Source organism: Kogia breviceps, chromosome 3 (assembly GCF_026419965.1).
Source record: "Kogia breviceps isolate mKogBre1 chromosome 3, mKogBre1 haplotype 1, whole genome shotgun sequence".
Classification (NCBI taxonomy): domain Eukaryota; kingdom Metazoa; phylum Chordata; class Mammalia; order Artiodactyla; family Physeteridae; genus Kogia; species Kogia breviceps.
Window position 1 is genome coordinate 139,034,157 of NC_081312.1, and position 17,283 is coordinate 139,051,439.

At 42.6% G+C, this 17,283-nt stretch overlaps 1 protein-coding gene across 7 annotated transcripts in view; it reads right to left on the reverse strand.

Moving 5' to 3' along the window:
* Positions 1-17,283, reverse strand: part of TLN2 (talin 2) — a 463,505-nt gene that overhangs the window by 256,345 nt on the left and 189,877 nt on the right. The gene's annotated exons all lie outside the window — the stretch shown is intronic.

Here is a 17,283-nt window from a genome sequence, read left to right on the forward strand (position 1 = left end):
CTGGGGAAGGGGAAGTACGAGATAAACCTGGCACACCTTTTTGTGTCAGAAAGTAAAGAATGATGATGTGTCAAAAGGACATAGGAACAAGTTTGAATGGGCTCCCACCGGCCACATGAAGAACAATGTGAACATGAAAATAATAGTTACAGATTATGGCTTGCTGAATAAAATATGAAAACATGAGTCCATACCAATACAAATAAGTAAAATGAAAGTTTGATGAGGAATGGGATAGCTACATAGTTTTCAAGTATCTCCCTACAAAGTCGTTATTCATTAGAACAGAAAGAAAAACAAAACAACAACAACAACTAAAAAAAAAAATCTTTACAGAAGTAAAACCTGGCAGACACAACCTCAATCACGTGATGACGCGAACATCATCAGTAACGGGACAAAGCTAGATTGTGCACCACATGATAGGATGAAAAAAGAACAGCATTATTCCTGTGATATTCTTGCCAAAGAGGCAAAACTTCGATTTAATCATGAGGTAAGACACAAATCAAACTGAGAGATAAGCTACAAAGTAATCTTCAAAAGGGTCACAGTCACGAAAGTCCAGGAGAGACTCACGGACCATCGAAACTAAAGAAGACAAAAGACGTGGTAATCACAATAAATGATTCTGAATTTGGTCCTCTTGCTATAAAGAACATGAATGGGACATCTGGTGTAACTTGAATGGCGTCTGAGGATTAGATGGCAGTAATTTTGATGACTGTACTGTGGTTAGGATGTCCTTTTCTAGGAAATACCTGCTCAAATAAAAGTAATTGGGGGTGACCCTGCATTAGGTCAGCAACTGACAATCAAATGGTTCAGGGAACCATTCCTTGTGCTTTACTTTCAAACGTTTCTATAAGTTTGTGACTGTTTCCAAAAAATTACAAAGTATTTTTTTTAAAGGGTGCATATACCAAAGCAGTAAGCGTGAAAAGGAAGGAAGTACCAAAGGAGCATTCCTCTCTATTAACTCTCCCTCCACCTCTAAAGCAAAGAAAACCCCCCGCTGCAAGCCCACAAACCCTCCAGGCCCCTTCCTGCACTGCCTCTGTCCTCCCCTACCAGCCACAGTTCCTGCAAGGGTTCTCTACACTGACAGACCTCTAATTCCTCATCTTCTTCTTCCTCATCTGGCTTCTGCCCAGCACTCCACTGGAACCTGTTCTGGCCAAGGTTCTTCACGTCTCCTCCCTGCTGATAACATAGGCCTTCCCATTCCAGTCTGCCAATCTGCGCAGCACTGGACACCAGTGGATACCCTAGCGGACTCTCTGACCTCCTCCTTCTCTGTCTCCTCTGGAGGCTCTCTTCCTTGCTTAAACCTCTTGGTCCTTGAGTTCTCTCCTCGTCCCTGTTCCCCTCCCTCCTCCTCCTCCTCCTCCTCCTCCACACCCTTGCCTGGTGGATCTCAACTGCCCTCAGGACTTGCATTCACCAGATCTGCAGAGAGAGGCCAGGCCTCCCTTCTCTTCCATGACTACACCACATTTCCCCACGATCTTTCAGATGCATATCAAATTCATGTTATTACCCAAAAAATCACCCCTCCCCTGCCACACCCCCCAAACCTGCTCCGCTTTCTGTGTTCCTGATCTCAGTGGCACCAACAACCATCCAAGTGTCAAAGTCAGAAATGAAAGGATCACCCTTGACAGGACCCTCTCCTGTGCTCTCATATCCAGTCACCTGACAACTGACCAGTTCAGCTCCTAAGTATCTCTCAAGTCTGTCCTCTTCTCCTACTCTAGGATACCATCATCTCCTGCCCAAATGACTGCAAAAGCGCCCTAACTGGGCTCCCCGCTTCTATTCTTACTGCTTCTGAATACATACTCCACGTCCTAAAGATCCCACTCAGCTTAAACCCTTTAATGGATTCCCCCTGTTTCGGGGAAGAGTCTAAGCCTCTTACTAGACATTAAGGATCTACCTGTCATCTCTACCTTAAATCCTCTGCACCAGTTATATTACATTTTCCATTTTCACCCTGCTGGCAGTACTGCTCCCAACATCCAGCAGAATGCCTAGCACTTTGCAGATGGTCAATGAATATTTACTGAATGAATGAATGAATGAGTCATTTAGATAGGGGGAGGGTAGACCAACTTACTATCTAACACAAATTCACATCTTCAGATATACAAAAGTATTAAAGCATGGGACTAAAACCCTTGGCAAAAGCTTAAAAATGTCAGAGAGGGTCTGCACAAAGTAATGAGCAGCTCAAGGTCAAGGTCCTTAAGGTTAGGTATTAAAGTGGAAGAAAGGCAACACACTTGCTCATAGTCAAGTACAAAGCAGTTCCCTCTATCACTGCCACACTGTAACTCAATGCCGCTGTATCTAATGTGTGGGGCACACTGCCCGTGTTATGCTGATAGTAAACTCAAAAACAGTGGGGCAGTGGGCCTGCCCAGGGACAGACAGACACAGATACACACCACACACAAAAGCAAGGGCCGGGGGAGTCAAGTCTGCTCCACATAGGGGTCAAATAAACCCTAAGAAATAAAGACCAAATAACAACCAAAAACCAAATGAGGAACATCTATAGAAACTCTCGTGACACACAGTGGTGTGGAATGATCTATCTTTCATTTATTATTCCTTATATTTCCTCTAAAACTCTACTAAGATATGGCCAGTCTGGAGGCTTTGCTAAAATAGAGGCTAATATGGTCCCAACTAGGATCCCCCACTTGAATTTAGGTACTGCTGGGAGTCAAAGGAGAAGTGGAGTCAAGAGAAAGAAAACAAAGGCAACCGAATTAAGGCCAGTTTAGCTCAAAACCATCACTGAAATGGAACCAGTAATCTAATTAAGAAGGAGGGTTAAGAAGGAGGGGGGTTGCGGGCAGGCCACCGCCAGCCTCTCCAGCCTCATAAGGAGCTCTTGATGTCTGGATGACATATAAAAAGCCACTGTGACCCCAGGATGGCTCTGGTGCCTATTAAGCATTCATAGAGATCTTTCCCAGAGAGGAAAGACAGTCTAAGAGGAATCCAAGGGCACTTGAAAGGCAGGAGGAGGTCCACAAAGTACAAACAGGAAGCAACATCCATGGTACCCAGGATCACAGGACACGTGAGACAATTACTGCCGTGAAAAGATACAAGTAGCTTAACCAGAGGGACAGTTCATCGGGAGAGAGAGCTGGGGACCCTCCAGTCACTGCTGGTGACAGTGATGCCACCACACCAACAGCCACAGCCCATCACAGAATGCTGGCTGTGGGCCAGACCTGTGCTGAACAGTATCTATCTGTTCAAACACTACGAGGAGGGTACTATTAACTCCATTCTACACAGCCGAAGAAATAGGTACAGAAAGGTCAATCCCCCCCACCCCATTTGTAAATCTAGTAAGTGGTGGAAATAGGACTTGGACCCGTATCTGCCCAACTTCAAAATCAGTAACCTTCTTTTTGATGTACCATTTCTAGTTACTCACTTATGAATGACTGTTCCTATCCAGAAGGAAAAAGAGAGTGTCCACTTAAAAACACTCACAGAAGAATCTGGTAGTGAGGAAGCTAGGTGGCAGAACCATGGCAAACAAACCCTGTATCACTGACCTTATTGTATTCAGGTTAGAGCAGCAAATGCTTACCTAATGGATGACCGGGACAATACCTTAACCCACCTTCCTTCATAAGGAAAATGAAATATTGTCCTCTAGGCCAGGACTCCACCATCACTGAGCTTTTCACCGTGGAACCACAGGTGTTCCTTTCCTAGTATTACTCAAAATAATTCCAACCTACAAAAAGAATCTTTATGAAATGGCAAATATTGCCTCTCTCGGTCATCGGCAACACTACTTATACTACGAATAATACTAATAACTAGAAACACTGGTGTAACACTAGTAACACCGGTTACTATTACCACTATGCAAGTCTATGTAAACGTACCGCACGTATGCAAGGAAGGGAAATTCTGATGTTCTGTTCTTTAAACACCTAATTGTGGTAGCACATGCATCTGAAGAGGCATTTCCTGCAGTTGGAAACTGTGGCAAATACAGCGATTGGCTCACTTTGTAGTATGGAAAGGCTGAAAAGCTGAACATTACACAATATCCAGGCTCTTTTTCCGCTATGGTGCCCAGTGTCCCATAGACTCTGTCAATCAGACAGGTTCACGGGGGACTGTGCTTCGGAACTGAGTCGTGGGGAAAAGAGGCAGAGTGCGTGGGCATCCCCAGAGGCCATTTCTTTTCACAGAAGGAGTAGAGCAGGAGTAGCTGCTTATTTGAGTACTTACTGCTCACCCAGTACTTACTGTGTCCCTCATTAAAGACCTTCCCACAGCAGCAGCCAGGGCAGCTTTCCAGATTCTGGCAGGAGATAATGATTCTGAAGGTGGGGTGGGGTGTATCCTGGAGGCTTAGCCTACATCTGATTCCTCCAAACATTCCAAGGATTCTGGAAACACTCACCTCCTAGATTAAACCTACTTCAGCTTTAACCCCCTAGAGTCAATTCTGTGTCTAATACAGGAAATGTGAGCAATGACAAGAAGCTCATCACTTCTATTACTTTATTGAATTCGTAAAATATTAAGTATAAAATACTTAGCCACGAGGGATAAAGAAACAAACTCAATTTATTTTCATTACATTTTTTTAATTTTCATTACATTTTGATATAATATCACTTGGGCCGGGGTAATTCTTATACACCATAGTATCATACCATTCTATAAACCTAAACCTACACTGTAATTCACCTCATTCATAAACATGAGATAACTTGACCTACTTTCTAATATATTCAGCTCCTTCTTGTCTGCTTTAATCTGCAGTGACATTTTAAAAATTGCTCTGATAATTTCCATTATATGAAAATGCATTTTTCATTTATATCATCTTTGATTTTCCTCTCACAAACAAAATACTGTTTTCTCAATGGTCAGCCTACAAATGTCGTAGGAAACAAGATGTACAAGACAGCTGTTACAAAAGGTTCACTGCTGAATTGGGCTCAGTGTTGGGTTTCTTGATGGGGGATGAGGGTGGGTGGAGGAAGAAGAGGCAAAGAATGAGGCAATTTTGCCCAAGTCCACATAATACGGGATGATGGGTTTGGCTCTCTCTTTGTATATAACCTGTGACAAATTATAGAGAACAGCTTTTAAAAGTAACTATAATTTCATATCAAATAATATAATGCTTCCCAAATAATATAATGCATTCACGCATCCCAGTAATTCTCCAATCTCAGGTTACAAAGAAAAAAAGGAGAAGAAATCCACTTCTACTCTCACTTGACCACCAACAGCCTCCCAGACCTGAGTTCCTTCCCTCTGACGAAGCCCTCTTTAAGTCCACTGTCGATAATCCTTCCGAGCAGGTCCTACTGTGTTTGAGAACTTCCTGTGGCTCCCAAATGCCCAGAGCAAAGGTTTGCAAACTATGGCCCACAAACTAAGAATGGCTTTTACGTTTTTAAATGGTTGAAAAAAATTTAAAAACAAAAAATGAATTATACTTCACAACACCTGAAAATTGTGAAACTCAAATTTCAGTGTCCATAAATCTAGTTTTATTGGAACACTCATTTATTGATGAATTGTCTATGGCTGCTTTTTGCTCTCCACCAGCAGAGTTGAGTAGTTCCAACAGAGATGGTAGCCTAAAATATTTACAGCCTAGTCCTTTACTATAAATGATTGCCAACTCCTAACCTGGGGTGTAGAAGCTATAGCTCTTGGCCTGACAATGGAGGTCATGGAAACCTGGATTTAACTGACCTTCCTAAGCCTTCTTTTCTTTTATTTGAAGACATAACTTCTACTCCACTGAAACGGTCTTCTCCATTCCTCCCCAACATAACTCCCTTTCCTTCCTTGTCTGCTCCAAAGCTCCATTCAATCCCAATAGCTTTTTTTTTAATTTTAAATTTTTGGCCATGCCACATGGCTTGTGGGATCTTAGTTCGCCGACCGGGGACTGAACCCAGGCCAGGGCGGTGAAAGTGTCGAGTCCTGACCACTGAACCATTAGGGAATTCCCCCCCACACACACAATAGCTTTTTTAAACTTTATTTATTTATTTTGTTTGATGTGGACCATTTTTAAAGTCTTTATTGAATTTGTTACAATATTGCTTTAGTTTTATGTTTTTGGTTTTCTGGCCACAAGGCATGTGGGATCTTAGCTCCCCAACCAGGGATCAAACCCGCACCCCCTGCATTGGAAGGCGAAGTCTTAACTACTGGACCGCCAGGGAAGTCCCCCCAATAGCTTTTAGCCACCTTTCTCTCTCTTCATAAAAGAGTCAGATCATACACATTTAACTTCCATGAGGTTAAAAAAGAAAAATCACTTAAAAAGTACCCAAAGGTATTCTCCACAGCACTGTTTGTAACAGTAAAAGATAAGAAATACCCCAATGTCCACCAGTAAGGTAGGGTGAATAAGTTCAACCCCATCCACACAATGAAGGATGGGCAGCTGTGCCAACGGGTGAATTTCATCACTATGACCACCACAGAACAAGAGCCAGGATAGATTAAACGAAAAAAACAAGGTGGAGGAAATGTGCGTTGCATACTATCATTTACCTCAAAAGGGGGTGAGATATAAATATGAAAACATGCAACCATTTGATGATATATCTTTTTTTGAAGGGTGCAAGGAGAAACCCTATCTTTTTCAATTACTACATATGGTGAGGGACGGAAATAGGATGGAAAGGGGACTGAGGCAAGAGCAAACACCTCTGAATATATAACCTTATGTTATGGATGAGACTTGGAAACCCTGACTGTGTTGTGCAAAATTATCTAAATTGAAATTGAAAAAGGAACTTCTTAAAAGCAAAAACTAAAATGAAACCAATGAACCTAACTATGTATCCAGTTGCTGGCACAATGACAGAGAAGAGCTATTCTAAATGTCTTTAAAACACTCTGTTGTGTATGTAGCATGAGGTAAAGCAGATGAAAAAACATAGCACTATTAGTGAACTGAAAATCTGGGTGGATGAAAGAATATAGATATAAAGTTGATAAAGCTAAGTAAAAAACCTGTATACCTGAATTTCACTTGGATGTATTAGTAAGAATTAATGAGTTTTATCTCTGTACACACACACACACACACACACACACACACACACACACTCTCTCATCCATACCTGTTCCCTAGTTCAGCACTGAATGGATCCAGGAATAACAATAAATCCAGTAGTAATAAGTATTCCTAGTTTCTACACTGTACCTTCTAAATACTTAAGGAACCAGGGCTCCTTAGAGAAGTAGTGCATCCAAGTCTGGAGTACAAAATAGCTAAGACAAACCAGTAACATTTTTGTCATACCAGAAAGAACACAAAAATACAAAAGTACAAGTTATGTCAAAAGGACTTGGTAATTAGTTTCCGCTGGTCAAATATGGGACAAGTTGAGTATCAGTAAGAATATTAAATTGAAACACATCAGGTACATTTATACTAAAAACAGAAAAAAAAACAAGCCAAGAAAAAAAACCCTCTGTTCACTTTTAGATGCTGCTGCTAGAGAACTCATTGTTTTGAAAATAAAGGCAAAGTATCAAGCATTTATCCTGACATTCCTACGTGAATGTCAGAGTAAACAAATAGTTGTGATTAAATTTCTATCTATCTATCTATCTATCTACCTACCTACCTACCTATTTTTTTGGCCAAGCCACACTGCTTACGGCATCTTAGTTCCCTGGGCAGGGACTGAATCTGGGTCCTGGCAGTGAAAGTGCCAAGTCTTAACCACTAGACCGCCAGGGAATTCCCTAAATTTCTTTTTATAATGTATTCTCATCTATAAACAAAGGAGGAATGATAGAATTGGCATATCACTGTTTTGCATGAATTAAAAGACACAGGCAATAGTAATCAATGATCAACGGTATCCCAAAAAGAGACCACCATTTACTACGTATCTCAATGAAAATACACAGCCTACCTATGGTATAGTCTTGCCAAACAAAAAAAAGCCCATATATGAAGCTGACCAAAACTCGAGATGTAACAAATTACAGAAAACACGGAGAACAGAGGAACATGTTAAATGGCAACATGAGGAAGCAATCAGCAAACTCCAGACTGCAGAAATTTTACAGCATAGTTTTTCTCAACCTCAGCACTAATGACATTTTGAGCCAGACAATCCTTTGTTGTGAGGGGCTGTCCTGTGTACTGTAGGTTATTTAGCAGCATCCTTGCCCTCTACCCGCTAGATGTTAGTAGCGCCCCTCAGCTGTGACATCAAGAATTGTCTCTAGATGGTGCCAAATGAAGGCAGAAAAGGATCATGCCCACTGGACAATCTCTGCTGTCAAGGACAAACAACACAGTTTCTTAAATAAATCACAAGGGGTGGAGCACGGGCGGGGGGGGGGGGGCGGGGGGGGCGGGGAGATGGAAGGGTAACCTATAGATTAAAAGGGGATTAGAAACATGTCAGTCAATCGTAATGTATAAACCTTATTTGGATCCTGATTCAAAGAAATCAAAAAAAAAAAGACAGTTGAGGCAATTTAAACATTAATTTGATATTTAATGATATTAAGGAAATATTGGTAATTTTCATGTTTTTGGTGTGATATAGTTTCGTAGATTTGTTTTTAAGTCCTATCTTTTAGGGACAGATACTGAAATACTGACAGGAAAAATACAAAGTAGCAAAGACGTGCTTCCAAGTAATTGGTGAGAGACAGAAAGGTATACGTCATGTAAGACCAGATAAGAATGAATCATCATTGAACGAGAGTGATGGGCGCATAGTTCACTCTACAGTTCTCTTCACTTTTGGATAGGTTTGGAAGTTTCCCTAATAAAAAGGTAGGAGTAAATCAATCTGGCAGGCAATTCCATTCCCATTCCTCTCAGTGAGCACACAAGCCCCAGAATGACCGGCGGAGGAGGGATGTTAAGAATTTACAGTTCCCTGGGCCTCTTGGGGTCCTATCTGGATGCTGAGAGCGATTCTATTGTTTACAACACGCCCTTAAACACAGGAGCCAACTACTTAGCTGCAAGTTCTTCCAATACTGGGAGAAAAGCCTGTGAGCTGTGCTGGACTGACTGGGCACTAGGATTCTGGCGTCTAAGGTGGCATCTTCCCAATGGATGTTCTAGAGCTAGTTAGCCTATGTAGGATTTTTGCCTTGAATGCTGAGTGCAAAGCTGGCCCCCACCTTAAGTCGTCAAATTTTACTCATCCTGGAAGGAACCCAAGCTCTGTGAGCTGCCTGGCCCACCTCAGACTTTCATTCTAGGTGAGAGAAAATAAATTTCTATCTTGTTTAACCCACCACAGTTTATAGTCTTTTCCACTATGCACAGCAAAACGTACATCAATTAACCCAGAAATAAATTCTCCTTTCTTTTGGAAGCCTACTCTACCCTATGAGAGACAGCTACTTCTTTCTCTGAACTGACTCTCTTTTCCTGCACATTTGTCACAGATGCCTCTTCATTTCGTTCCTCCCAGAAACTTGCAGCCCAAACATGACAATGTCATTATATGCTCCAGGGCCAATTTTTATTTCTGGCCTTCCTAGTTCAGAGTATTGAAAGCGTTTCCTCTGAATGCAAGTTTCTGTGAACAGTGGCCACCAGAGAGGACAAGGGCCTCGCTCCACACAGCTTGTCCCCCAGGCCTGCGTTAAACTGCCCAAAGGGACAGCAATAGGAACCGAGAATCCTGTGTGACCCAGATGCCTGGAGCCGAAAGTTCTCCTGCAATGGAGATTGAGTCATTCTTTACTCCTCAGAGGTAAACAAACGGAAGAATGATATAACATACTTGGGGAATGTTTAGGATCAGGTAGTAAAAAAGACTTCTTAAATGTCACTTATTTCCTTCTCTTGATGAAGGGGTGGGTTCTAATCCCAGTCTTCTAGAAACTACATTTCTAGGCATGGAATAAAACTTTGACCAAGATTTAAATTGTCCCAGCAGACTTTTTTCCCCAAAAAACACTTTTGCCCAAGTATCATTTGACTATACAACTGTGAAGATCAGTGATCTTTGTCTGATGGAACCAAAATTGTCTCATACTGATTACAATTCTGCTCAGCACTCTTTCCTACCCTGACAATCAATCAATCGATAGAAAAACAACACATTGCCAAGTCAGAGTTAATCACTGCAAGATGGTGGTAGGGTAATCTTGGACTGCATATCACTATCTAATTTAAACGTGGAAATTCACCTTTGGTCACCACTGCAACAAGGTAAATTCTGACCCCCATCCATTCAGTCTCGATTTCACTAAGCTCAGATATCTCCTCTATAAATAAATGAGGCACAGCTCCAAAGACATCTCTTTCTTTTTTTTTTTTTTTTGCGGTATGCGGGCCTCTCACTGTTGTGGCCTCTCCCGTTGCAGAGCACAGGCTCCGGAAGCCGCAGGCCCAGTGGCCATGGCCCACGAGCCCAGCCGCTCCGCGGCACGTGGGATCCTCCCGGACCGGGGCACGAACCCGCGTCCCCTGCACCGGCAGGCGGACTCCCAACCACTGCACCACCAGGGAAGCCCCAAGACTTCCCTTTCGTTCAATACTTATTTGGGGGCATAAATACAATAGGTCAAGATGTTTGGAGAATAAGCCTGCACTGAGTAGCCCATGTCAATGCCATCACCTTGACCTAACAGAGGGAACAGGGAGGAACTCCATCCACAGCCACCGACACCTCAATGGGCTATGACATAGAAAGCAGACGACCAGCTCCGGGGTTGACGGTAGAAAGACTGCTGGTTCCACTGATAAGGCTTCACCAGGGGTCTGCTTAGTGAGGAAAGCAAGCAGCCCAGAGCAGGGAGAATGCCAACACTGTGTGAGGGACCCAGCTGTCTTCCATCTGGTCACTATGATAATAGTCATTCACTAAATACAGTTATACCAGGAGATTTATGAAGACCATGGCATTCTGAGAGAAAATTAAGTGGGTTCAAAGTACAACTTGATTGTCTCTCCAATCTTTCTAAAATAACTACCAAAGCATACCTTATACTAAGACGATCAAGTGCACCTGACTCACAGACATATACTTGAGGCTCTAAGAAAACCCTTAGATCAACAACCACTGTTGACAAAGCACACTTCCAGTTTACCAGCAGGATTGAGTATGAAGCCCTCTTTTCTCACTCCAGATTCACAAAAAGAACATTAAGTAGGGAAGCGCATTCCCATTTCCAGTTATTCTGTATAAGGAGCCCCTGGCCACACAATGCACCCACAAGGGTGAGGCTGGAAAGTAAAGCAGAGCTGATCTTCCTAAAGCAGCAAGATTTTCTGGAGGGAAGACAGAGGTTTGTTGAAGAAAGCATGCAAGACATCACAGAGACAAGTCTTTTCTAACCTATAAAACTACAGCTGGCACCATGCCCCCAGCCTGTGCCAGGACCTAAGACGCACTTCCCAGTGGAGACCTCGGAGGTCTTGCATTCACAGTCTCAACTTCATGGTCTACGAAATGTCAAGGGGAACATCTGTTCCATGGGGCTAGTGTGAGGATTTCCACAGACACCAGGCCTCTAGTACCGAGGTGCCTAACACTTCAGGTCCTCTTTAGATGGTGGCTAATGACAAAGCCCAGGCTACTGCCCCTTCAGAGACACCAGGGCCTGAAACTACTTTTCCAACAGCAGTAACAAACTTCTCCTGGCCGTGAGCACCAGCTTAGAGGCAGGCGGCACACAGAGAGATCTGTTCTTGCTGAAGAGTGGGGGTCTGTGTGAGTGAGATCTCCAAAAATAAAGTGGGTTCCCAGGAGGGATGGGAAGGCAGGGTCTAGGAAAGAAACTTGAGGCTGCATTCAAGACAGCTGGTGCCGTGTGAAAGGGAGAACCCACTCACACATGCTCCATGGAGGGGTCTAGGTATGAAGACGTCAGGCTTAGAGAGGAAGGAATATAACCCCACCACATAATCTGGCTGCCATGGGAACCAAAGCCACCTAATTATAACAGAGTAAAGGCTGCTTCTTGGTTTTAACATTCGGAATTGAGTTACAGGTAAATCATGGAAGCCCTTACTGGGATTAAAGAAGAGAACAGAATTATTACCAACTCCGAGCATATAAAATTCAAAGGTACAGCTGCCCAAAATGGAAATGTTGGGTGGGGGAGGATGGTAGACAAGAAATAGTGCCTCTAGGAGACAGAATAAGAATAGAAGAGGCTGCATGTGTCATCCGAGGGTACAGAGAGAGGATTAAAAGCATGAATCACACGTAGGAAGGAAGGGAGATGGGGATGGTCAGAGAGCTAATGGCGATCACAAGACACCAAAGAACTGCTTTTAAAACTGATAAAGGGAGAAATGGTGCTGTAAGCATAATATTTATACATGTGGAAAACACCAAAAAGGCAGCAGAAATGATCCACAGGGGAAAAAAGTGGTTGCTTCTAAGAAGTAAGGCTAGTAAAGGAAGGAAGAGAGAGTGTAAGATACTTGTTCCTTTCCATTAGAAGCTTTTCTGTAGCATTTTCTATTTTTAGCCATTTGCATGCATTACTTAATTTTTTTTTTTTTTGGTTAATGAAAGATCCTCTATAAGGCCATTGTTTAGATCACAGCAGTAGGATTTTTCTCAGCTTCTACTGGGCCTGATAGTGGTGTGTGGAGAAGATTGCAGCTGGCCTCACAGTGTGTTTACTTTATTTTAATCTTAGTAAAGTCATGTTTAAACTCTACAAGTGCACAAGTCATTTTACAGTTCTGGAAATCTGTCCAATTCTGGACAGCTTGTTGTAAACGGAATAGAAAGGCTTCGATGGTCATTTTAGATCTTCAGAATATGGGGCTTCACAGTTAAAAAAAAAAAAAAAAAAGAGTCATTTTTCAAGACACATGTTCTATAGGCACAAGTATTCCAGAGCCTTTGAGTCCATGCAATCCAATCAATTCTTACACAGCAAAGGCTCAAATCTTGAGTCCTCCAGGAGGGCTTTTTAACTTTGAAAGAAATTAACTGATGAGCATAATTAGCCAAAAAGCTTAACAAACAGCACATTCTACAACACCCATGGATTAAATTTAATTACAAAAAACAATCTGGAAATGGTTAGTGTTGTTGTTCTGAAACATTTACTGAGTACAGGCCACAGAGAAAGGAGCCCAGCACATGTCTGGAAATCCTGATCAGTGAGATGATGCTAATTACGACTCCCAGCCACTCAGGGAGCCCACAGGGGGTGGCAAGTGGCAATGCCTACAGTAGACAAGCAGAGTAACCTAGGGAATCCAGCTAATGGAGGATGGCAGGAAGACAAAAGTGCATAACAGATTACATTTTTAATGAAGAAAAGCAAGCACAGGAACAACATATCTTTTCTGACATCATATAGCATTTAAATTACAGATACAGAGTAACAAATAGCTAAGTAGATCTTGCCTTGAATTTTACAGATTCAATACCCTCCCTAAATAACACTGGGAACTAAAAATTCCCAGAGGCCAAAAATAATGTTTTTCATTTAAAATCGGTTTTAAAATATTTTTCTTACCAGCCTGCAGGGAAAATGGAGATAAGTTCAGATTATTGCATCTATGACCAAATCTGGAATATACCATCAGTCATTAAGTTAAACACTAAACAAATCATTTATCATAGGCTCCCCTCCATCTACTCTCCATCAATCTCTCTCATCTCCCTCACATGCTTGCAATGCTTTAAAGCATCATGTTTATTCCTGAGAAGCATGGCTGTCTCACATTCTTAATTGCTCATCCCTAGAACATCTCACCCAGTATGGCCTGGCCTTCTGAGAGGCTCAGAATGTGACTGATTGATTACATTGTTCATTTCTTTAAATTTTATTCAGACTTGGACTGGCCCAGATCCCTTAAAGCAATTCTACTTCCTCTAGTTTATGTCAAAATAAAAGTTCCTTGAGCATTTATTCATGACTTTAGGCAGAAACGTCAACATTTCAGATCATCTCTTATATTCCTATATACATTTAAGATAAATGTTTCTGTTGTTGTCATCACTGTTGTTTGATATAGCTTTTCCAAAAACAAACAAACAAAAAGGCAGTGAAATAAATATCCCTAGGGTGGAAACAACCCAATTGAAGCATACAAATCAGGCAATAAACCAAGTGTTGGCAGCAAAGGCAACCATAAATAAGACGAAAAGACAACCCTCTGAATGAGAAAAGATATTTGCAAATGAAGCAAATGACAAAGGGTTAATCTCCAAAATATGCAAGCAGTTCATGCAGCTCAATATCAAAAAAAACAAACAACCCAATCCAAAAGTGGGCAGAAGACCTAAATAAACATTTCTCCAAAGAAGATATACAGACTGCCAACAAACACATGAATGGATGCTGAATATCACTAATCATTAGAGAAATGCAAATCAAAACTACAATGAGGTATCACCTCACACCAGTCAGAATGGCCATCAACAAAAAACAGTAAATGCTGGAGAGGGTGTGGAGAAAAGGGAACCCTCTTGCTCTGTTGGTGGGAATGTAAATTGATACAGCCACTATGGAGAACAGTATGGAGGTTGCTTAAAAAACTAAAAATAGAACTACCATACGACCCAGCAATCCCACTACTGGGCACGTACCCTGAGAAAACCATAATTCAAAAAGAGTCATGTACCACAATGCTCATTGCAGCACTATTTACAATAGCCAGGAAATGGAAGCAACCTAAATGTCCATCGACAGATGAATGGATAAAGAAGATGTGGCACATATATACAATGGAATATTACTCAGCCATAAAAATAAATGAAACTGAGTTATTTGTAATGAGGTGGATGGACCTAGAATCTGTCACACAGAGTGAAGTAAGTCAGAAAGAGAAACACAAATACCGTATGCTAACACATATATATGGAACCTTAAAAAAAAATGGTTCTGAAGAACCTAGGGGCAGGACAGGAATAAAGATGCAGACCTACTAGAGAATGGACTTGAGGTCACAGGGAGGGGGAAGGGTAAGCTGGGACGAAGTGAGAGACTGGAATGGACATATATACACTACCAGATATAAAACAGATAGATAGTGGGAAGCGGCCACATAACACAGGGAGATCAGCTCGATGCTTTGTGACCACCTAGAGGGGTGGGACAGGGAGGGTGGGAGGGAGGGAGATGCAAGAGGGAAGAGATATGGGAACATATGTATATGTATAGCTGATTTACTTTGTTATACAGCAGAAACTAACACAACAATGTAAAGCAATTATACTCCAATAAAGATGTTTAAAAAAATACATGGAAATATGAGTAAAGAGAAAATTATAGTTTGGGAATACAACATGAAATTGTGTTTTTAAAAAAAGTGTTGGGTTGACAGAAGGGAAAACAACAGGTAAGTCTGTCAAATTTCATTTAAGCTTCCCAGAAATAGGAATGTTAAAACACAGGAAGGGGCTTCCCTGGTGGCGCAGTGGTTGAGAATCCCCCTGCCAATGTAGGGGACACGGGTTCGTGCCCCGGTCCGGGAAGATCCCACATGCCGCGGAGCGGCTGGGCCCGTGAGCCATGGCCGCTGAGCCTGCACGTCCGGAGCCTGCGCTCCGCAACGGGAGAGGCCACAACAGTGAGAGGCCCACGTACCACCAAAAAAAAAAAAAAAAAAAAAACCACACAGGAAAACCAGACATCACTGAGGGAGGAGTTCAAAAGGACTGAACCACCTTGTTGCAACCACCAAAGACCACGGTTAACTTCACAGAACTTTAGAAGCAGTCAGGGTTACGCAGGCATCTTAAACTATGTGGAACTGTTTGTTGCTCCTCCTTCCTCACGTTATTTCACTGTCCTAATAATTCAGTCCATTATTGCCTCTGTCCTCTACCCATCTTAACCCTCCAACACATCCCCACACTCCAAGGAGAAGTACCCAGGAAACATACTCATCCATTCTCTATAGACCCATGGCATAAGAATACACTTGGTACGATGTTTTTGGATCTGAAATCTATGGGCAAGGTATACATCTGACGTGTTTCCTGTCCACTGTGCCTAGGCCCTTTAGCTCAACTGGCCCACCTAGTGCTGTCTGCAGATCCTCAAAAGACAACGTCCATGCCAAGACACCCAGAAGATTCCAGGGCAGGACAGCTCCATTACTCTTTCCTATCCTGTATATATCTGATCCCATTGTCCTCAGCTCATAACTCTTGACCATGTACTTGACCCCTACCCATCTTTGCACTCCTCACACTTGGCATTTGCCATTGCATCCAGAGTTAGACATTCAGCCCTCCTCACCCCTAGCTCTCAGCATCCCCACATGGCAGACAGTCACTACTCTGTCAAACACCACCTGGCCAGAGGCTGCCCACAGTGGTATGAAGGGACGATTCCGTATGTTTTTATCAGACAGCTCAACACACTGTCAAGTTTCATTTTTACACCGACTGCAAGGTGGCTCACAGCTAAATTTAACGTTCACATGGATGAGCCATTTTTATTTGGGTTTTCCAGCATAACAATCCCTTGTCTTTTGTTTGACCTCTGACCTCCCTGTGTTCAACCATGCCGGCTGTCACAGTATTTTCTGGAAATAACCGATGTATAACTAGAGTATATTTCTTTCCTGCTTCAGAGGCATGACACAGTTTTAGAGGTAGAGGAGCCCTTATCAGTCATGCACCCCAATATTTCTAAAACACCAGTCCCCAGGCCAGCGCTAGTTCATGGCTAACAGTCATTGGTCACCAGAGCAACAAGAAAGAGGAAGGAAATGAAGAGTTTTTCACAATGCTAAACACATACAATCGAAAGACAAATTCACGACATTCTTACATTTTTAGTATTAAAATATTTCTTCTTTCATGAAATGAGGTTCGTACATGGTAGTTATTAGGTTGGCCAAAAAGTTCGTTCCGGTTTTTCTGTAAGATGTTACAGAAAGGGCTTCCCTGGTGGCGCAGTGGTTGAGAGCCCGCCTGCCGATGCAGGGAACACGGGTTCGTGCCCAGGTCCGGGAAGATCCCACATGCCGTGGAGCGGCTGGGCCCGTGAGCCATGGCCGCTGGGCCTGCGCGTCCGGAGCCTGTGCTCCGCAACGGGAGAGGCCACAGCAGTGAGAGGCCCGCGTTCCGGGGGGGGGGGGGGGGGGGGGGGGGGGAGATGTTACAGAAAAACCGGAACGAACTTTTTGGCCAACCTTTTTAAAAAAAATCTTTATGAAAAATCCTAAACACAAAATAGAGAGATTACCATATAAATAAATAGAGGACGCTCATGCACTATCCAGCTTCAACAATTACCAACTTTGTTTACGTACAGCCCAAAAAATCTAGTAAA